The sequence below is a fragment of the Anser brachyrhynchus genome, assembly GCF_964034855.1.
Source record: "Anser brachyrhynchus genome assembly, chromosome: W".
NCBI classification, from domain to species: Eukaryota; Metazoa; Chordata; class Aves; order Anseriformes; family Anatidae; genus Anser; species Anser brachyrhynchus.
Window position 1 is genome coordinate 16,597,359 of NC_137704.1, and position 7,792 is coordinate 16,605,150.

Sequence of the window (7,792 nt, forward strand, 5' to 3'; positions counted from 1 at the left end):
TCTTTTGGCTTCCTTTCACATGCCCATTAGCCTATCTTATCTACTAAAATTCGTTCAGCCTCCTCTCATTACCTATTACTAACAAGCTAGAGAAGTGAGAAACAAAGAAAACAAACTAAAAACACTTCCCCCCCATCCACCCTCTTCCACCTCCTCCCCCTGAGCGGCGCAGGGGAACAGGGGAATGGGGGCTGTGGTCAGTCTGTAGAACTTCACCTCTGCTGCTCTTTCATGGTCACTCTCTTCCCCTGCTCCAACTTGGGGTCCCTCCCACAGGATGCAGTTCCTGAACTGATCCTGCATGGGCTTCCCACAGGCAGAAGCTCTTCAAGAACTGCTCCAGATATGGGTCCATACCATGGGGTCTATCCTTCAGGAGCAAACTGCTCCAACATGGGTCCCCACAGGCAGCAGCTCCTGCCAGATCACCTGCTCCTGTGCGGTCTACAGGTCCATCCCACAGTCTGCTCTGTTGGGGGCTCTCCACAGGCCGCAGCCTCCTTCAGGTCAGAACCACCTGCTCCACCGTTTGCTCCTCCATGAGCTGCAGCATGGAAATCTGCTCCTTCGTGGTACACCTTGAGCTGCAGGGGCACAGACTGTTCCACCATGATCTTCTCCACAGGCTGCAGGGGAACTTCAGTTCTGGTGCCTGGAGCACCTCCTCCCTCTCCTTCTGCACTGACCTTGGTGTCTGTGATACTAAGTCAGAAGGACATATGGTTGTCTCCATGATAGAATAATAGAACCAAGTTTGAAATATTTTATGATAGTTAGATAGGAGGAAGACTAGAAACTTTGTATGTCTGGTGCTGCCTTACTCACTAATTAGTCAGTCTTATCTGTAAGACCATACAGAATTGTATCCCAGGATGGAGGAGGGGGGCAAGATAACCCAGGCCTGGAGGATGTGCCTGTAAATAGGCGAGGAAGTCAAGGTATGCGCATGTCTTTGGATGTGTAAATGACTTAGCTTAATATGCATGCCTAAATTTGAACAATGAGATAAGAAAGAATGAGATGGTCTGAGCATACGCAAGAACTGGGTTCAAGTAGCAAACACAGTGAGGAAGACTACCGACGACCACCAGAGACCCCCAAAAGACCACCAGTAGAAACAGTTGTGCATGTCTCTTTTACATATTTTAACGAGTTACGGGAAATACTATGAATATGTTGAATATTTCTCAGAAATCTAATGTGTAATGTAATCTAATATGTATATTTTGATTGTATATAACCCCTGTAGCTTGGACAATTCAGCACGCACACTAGGTGCGTGCCTTCATCTCTGACCTTGTTGTTCATACTGTTGTCTCACTTTTTTTTTCCTCACTCCTATTATACAACTCAATCTGAATTTAGTAATATTTATAAAAGGCAAGTAAACAGCGCTGGGTGCACGGGGAGTCTACGCTCTACCAACACGCACACACACACCCGTCGAACTTTCTAAATATATAGAGCATTGCTTTTACATATTCATAAGAAACCCGAGTACGCCTATACATATGTACAATCAGAAAAGGTATCAATTGAAACATAAACATGGCAAAGTTTTCCGAATTCTGGCAAGTGTTTAACAAACACTTCTTTAAGTCTATTACTATTAATGTCCATGACTGGGGGTTAATGTCCATGACTGGGGGAACATAGTTGGAGTTGGTAATCCTGGTTGAAGTGCTCCCATATCTTCCATGACTTCATTAATTTTTCTCAGATCATATAACAGTCTCCATTTTCCATTCCTTTTCTTGATTACAAACACCGGAGAATTCCAGGGCTAGTCGTGGGAACAATATGTCTCGCTTTAAGTTGTTAAAAAACTCGGCCTTCGGGCCTTATGTATCCTATTCCTCCCGGATCGAAGGGAAACAGATCCGGCTCCTTTTCAGGGCCTATAGGTCCTGGATCAAAAGGAACGTCCAGGTCACCAGGGGGCGTAACAGCAAAGGCCTGCGATGGCAGTAGCGGCAGGGGGGGCGATGGTGTAGCAGAAGGATCGGTGGATGAGCCCGCAGCTCCCTCACTATCTGGCAAACCACACGTTTCTGATTGTGGTCGCACACGGCTCTTTAAGGCCTCAGAGACTGCTCACCAGGTGCCGAGCAATCCCACCGCAACCTTGTCGTTTTTAGTAGCAGAGTCCCACACCTTGACCTCAGTTTGGTCCCATGTTTCAGGATCATAAACTGTCTGATTGTTAATAAAGGGAATAAGCTGTAAGGTTACCAGGACAGTCTTTGTTTCTAAGGACATATGATTCCCCATAATGCGCAACTGCTTACCTTCGGCCAGCGAGGGGCAGTTGTGTGCGCGGGTCCGCTTCCCTCAGCTTGAGCTTCCTTCCAGCTCTGGTGCGCCTATTTCCAGCGACTTTCTATACGAGCTTCTTAGAGCGGTTTGCTGAGTTTGGCCGAACCCATCTTCATTAGGCGATCAATATCCCTGTTCCTGTCCTGGTCCCTGTACTGTTAGCCTGTCCCTGTTCCTGTTGTTCATGTCCCTGTTCCGGTTTTCTTCAGGTCCCTGTTCGGGTGCCATTTGTGGCGTAACGACCACACGGACACCAGGGTTCTTTTAGGATCAGTAACTGCTACTTCTTTATTGATGACAGAACTTCATTATATATGTGTTACATACCATATTCTTCATCATATCGTGTTCCATCCCATATTGAGGACAGGCTCCCTTCTTATACCATTTGCCCCACAGCAGTCCTTTTCCACTAACTCTTCATTGGTCAAACAACTTTGCCCGGCAACCAGCAAACCCCCAGCAACTTCCATGCCTTAACGGCGGGAGAACAAGCAACCCGAGACGGCATGGCGTCTCCTGAATCACCCTTCTTTGTTCCCTCTAAACTCTTTACATTCCTGATGGCCTCATCGTTAAGAGTCCGATGTTATCACCAGCCATGGGGCTAGTCGACCCCCATGGCCACACTCCCACATCTCCCCCTTCTTTATTAACGTCAACCATTTTCTTGACACGAATTATTACTCCATACATCACAGTCCTTACACTGCTTTGCAGAGTTTTATTCTTTCTTAAATATGTTTTCACCGAGGTGCCACCAGATTATGCTGGTTGGCTCAGCTTTGGCCAGTGGTTGGTCTGTTGCTGAGCTGGCTGGAAGTGTCTGTCTCTGGCACAGGGCAGCCCCCTACCTCTTCTCACAAAGACCACCTCTGCAGCCTCTCCTTGCTACCAAAACCTTTTTCTTGACACGAATTATTACGTCGTATATCACAATCCCTCCTCTTCTTTTAAATGTCATTAATTCGTGTCTTGGCTTCGAATTTGGCCAAGGCCAATCGAACCATAAGACTCTGTCTTCTTGAGGACTCTCCACCGGCTTTGTGGTAAACTGCATTCCTTGGATTATTCTCCGTAGAAGGAGTGTAATAGAAGGAATTAAGCACGGGATTGTTAGTAGTCCCAGGAACAGCCCTCCGATTATAATTCCCAGTCTTTCTCCTCGAGCAATGGGTAATAGGAAGAAACTGGGCCTAATTGTTCCCAATACACATGATCCCGTCCAATTTTCAGGTAATTTAGTATATGCTAGTTTACCACAGATCCAATACCCATCGGGCACTGGCCACCCATTCGGTATTTCGTTACCGTCTGTCCAATTTTTCAGGTTTCCCGGCATTTCTTGAGGACTTCCCCAGGAGGTCCAATTTAATATTTTCTTATTCCATTCATATCCTCCTTCACAGACTAAATCCCCTACTGATTGTTTCCCATTCTGGTTTTGCCAGCAGGTTCGCCCAACTACGCTTGTTTGTAATACCCGTTGCGTCATTCTATTACCCTTTGCCGTTTTCCAAATTTCTGGGTCCGAAATGTTTGCTTCCATCAACTCCCAAGGCCAACTTGATTTGTTCCTCCACAAACAAAACAGTTTGTTATATTTAATGCCTTCGCAATATTCTCTGCAAGATTTATAAACAATTTTTTAGCAATGGTTGTGTGAGAAACGTTCCGTAGCCAATAACTTAGACTCAGGCGAGGATCTCAGTGAAGTAGTAATTTATTCACGATTGTGAATTGTCCAACCTCCCTGCTCAAGCAGGGACACCTAGACCCAATTTTCTTGAACTATGTCCAGATGGCTCTTGAATATCTCTGAGGATGGAGACTCCACAACCTCTCCGGGCAACCTGTTCCAGTGCTCCATCACCTGCACAGTAAAGAAGTGTTTCCTGATGTTCAGGTGGAACATCCTGTGTTTCACTTTGTGCCCATTGCCTCTTGTCCTGTCACTGGGCACCATTAAAAAGATCCTGGCTCCATTATCTTTACACCCTCCCTTCAGGTATTTGCATACTTTGATAAGATCCCCTGTGAACCTTCTCTTCTCTAGGCTAAACAGCCGCAGGTCTCTCAGCCTTTCCTCCTAGGAGAGATATTTGAGTCCATTAAGAATCTTCATGGCCCTTCATTGGACCGTCTCCAGTAGGTCTCTGTCTCTCTTGTACTGGGGAACCCAGAACTGGACACAGGACTCCAGGTGTGGCCTCACCAGGTCTCAGAATAGGGGAAGGACCAATTGCCTTGACCTCTCCACAGCATTTGCCTTCTTTACCACAAGGGTGCATTGCTGGCTCATGTTCAAGTTGTCCACCAGCACCCCCAGGTCCTTTTCTGCAAAGCTGCTTTCCAGCTGGTTGGTTCCCATCATGAACTAGTGCCTGGGATTATTCCTTCACAGGTGCAGGACTTTGCACTCCCCCTGTTGAACTAAGGGTTCAGAAACACTAAAACCCTTTGTTGTAGGGTTTAAAAACCCTAAAAACAAGAATGCAAAGTTTAGTAGACTTCCACATATTTATATTACACAAGAATCTTTAATTACATGATCACAGATTCCCCCAGAGTTCCTGCCATATCCAGGGTAAAGAACAATGGCTCACTTAGTGACAGCAGACAAAGCAAAAGGCTACTATTAAAATAAATTATTTCCTTAGCTCTTACACATCACCATCACTAAAACACCACAGTGCTTCAAAAAAATTACCTTTAGAAGACCCTAGCAAGCTGTAACTGTGGTAATATTTCTATTTTATGATGGGTAACTGACATTTAGATCAACTGAAGCTAGAACATCTGTTTAGTTATGTGAGAAACACTCTGTAGCCAATAACTTAGGCTCAGGCGAGGATCTCAGTGAAGTAGTAATTTATTCACGATTGCAATGGCGGGCATCCCACAAGCAGGAGCGCACCTAATAGTCACACAGTACGGTTTATATTCTTTCTTTCTCGATGACCGGGACCCTCCCCTGTTTCCCCATTGACTGGGTAATCCAGGTTCACAACCTATCCGATGCTTCACAGACAATACATGGCCTTCAGTTGCCGGCCTGTTCAATTTCTAATGTCTTATGACATTTTTACTGTTCGAAGTGGTAATGTTTCGTCACTTATCTGACTTGACTTGACACCGTGATCTTCACCTAATTGTTCTAAGGAGTCTGGTTGTCTGCATTTTACAAGGTCGCCTGCTAAGTTTTCTTATCACTGCAAGCATATCTCAATACCCCATTCCTTACCTTTAAACAATGTAACTCGGTGCAAAAACAACATTTTTATTCCCACAATTCCCCCCTTTTCTTCTTTATAAATTGCTGATTTTTGCAAAACTTTTCTCTAAGGTGTAATTTGGTAGATATCTTCCTCTTCTTCACTTTCTTTGCTTTCCATCTCCTCTAATATCATCACCTTATCTGAGTAAGGTGGTGGCTTCATGGTCATTTGTTTCAATAGTGCAGTTTCGATTAACCACTGTACTAGTCCTCTTACACAGGGGGTAATGCAACAACCAACGGCTGTCAAAACTCCTGCTACTACGATCAAGGATGTAAATATGGACATTACCATCCCTTTCCATTTACCAAACCAAGATTCCAAACATCTTGTGATGGAAGTGTCTGTTCCTCAATTTTCTGCCACTTCACTGGCAAGGGTGGTAAGCCCTTGCAATGCTCTAGTTACTGTGCCATCCAGGGCAGTATTGTTTGGGTATAAAAGTGCAACAATGGTTGCTCAGTATCACGCACACACCTCCTTTCTCCACAAGCATCATATCTAATGCTAGTCTGTTTTCCCAAGCCATTTTACTGGTGGCATCTAGTTGTTCAGCGATTCCTCTTATCGCATTCCTTGTATAATTTATGAATCTCTGATGATTATAATAAATATAATGAATCCAATCCACATTCTTATTGATTGTTACCCACCAGAACAGTGACTCAAACCCTGCAGCAATTTGATTCCTGGCTTTATGTTCATCAGGAATCCCTCTAGGCACCCCAATAGAATCTATGTACGCTCTATCATCAAATGATACTCCTAAGCTTCTTTTACTTCTTCTGGGTATTTGTGATGTTTCTCTTTCAAATGCCAGGGTGAAGGGTATAGCTAATTGAACAAGTGCACAAGTGCCTCCCCAGTTAGATGGTAGGGTGGACCGTAAGATCTTCCCTCCACAGTACCACCAGAGATCTGCCCTGGGGATCTCAAGTCTTGAGCAGTTTCCCATCAAGTCCTCGGTAGCATTCAAGGTCCTCGTGCACAAGGCAAATTCTCCCAGATGCCGGGTAGCACTCACACCCTGCCGTGAGAGGCAAGCCGTATGGTTACCTATAGCTGTAGAGAATGCAGGGGGAACCCTGATACTGCTATCACCCAAGGAAGGGAACAGCAAAGAGAGAGACTTACAGGCCTCATTTCCCCAGGCAGTCTTCTCTTGGTACAATGCAATCATGCATCGCATCCCCCGGGAATCCTTGGTCCACCCCAGTGGGAAGGGCACTATCTGGGCAATCGGTCGTCCCGAGGCACAAGCATAGCAATTGCTATGGTTGAGGCTCTGGACAGTATATTTGACCCATTCTATCCAGGCATTCACATCCCCATACCCCGTTTCAATCTCAAATGTTTGAACTGCCGCATTTCAAAGAGGACCTCCTGTTTTCTCTCCTGTTTTCTCCTTGAGTTTCTCCCTTTCTCTGATGGAAATAGAGGATCGTTTCCATACAGCTATTCTCAATCTGGCTGTTGGGTCTCTCCCAGTTATTTGTTCTCTCTGCTCAATTGTTGCTGGGCATTTAAATCTCCACAAGCTAACACCTCACAAGCATCAAACATGACGGATTGTGGTACATAACCCTCTGTCACACACACCCATATTTTTATGGGGTATCCCGTCTCACTATTATCTGGTCATGCCTTTTCCAAGTTGCCAATTGACCAAGGCTTTCTCTGAGGCCTACAATCACTAGAAACAAAATTAATAGTTGATTTTTCCCTGTCATTATTTTTAACCCTTAGGTTTCCAAATAATTATCAATACAAAGAATAAGATATATGTACACTACTACTAGAACAAACCCCCCTTGGGAGCCCTTCAACTCGCTGTAAGCCAGTCCTTTCTCTCAAACGCAAGTCACACTCATTAGTTACCTGTGAAAATAAAAGGTTAGTTTACAATTGTAAGCTTTTATCCCGCTCAGAGTCCACTATGAGATTTTTCTCTTTGATTTCAGCTTCCAACAAGCCTTCTGTAGGAACAGCTTCCCAGGTACTAGGGTCGACGGATGCCTTCACTCGAGTATAGTGAGTCCAACATTTTTCCATAGTTCCTATGGCTGTTTCAGTGGTTAGTAGCACTTGGAAGTGTCCTTCCCATTCAGGCTGGAGTTTTGATACTTTCCAGGTCCAAGTCAGGAACCAATTTCCTGGTTGATGGTGGTGAATGGGGAATTCCAAAGGTGGGGTTTGAG

The 7,792-nt window shown here is 45.0% G+C and overlaps 2 protein-coding genes across 3 annotated transcripts in view; both read left to right on the forward strand.

Annotated features, from left to right (window-relative positions):
• Positions 1–7,792, forward strand: part of LOC308184762 (vasculin-like) — a 463,870-nt gene that overhangs the window by 258,227 nt on the left and 197,851 nt on the right. The window lies entirely within an intron of this gene.
• Positions 1–7,792, forward strand: part of LOC308184759 (E3 ubiquitin-protein ligase RNF38-like) — a 267,624-nt gene that overhangs the window by 181,508 nt on the left and 78,324 nt on the right. The window lies entirely within an intron of this gene.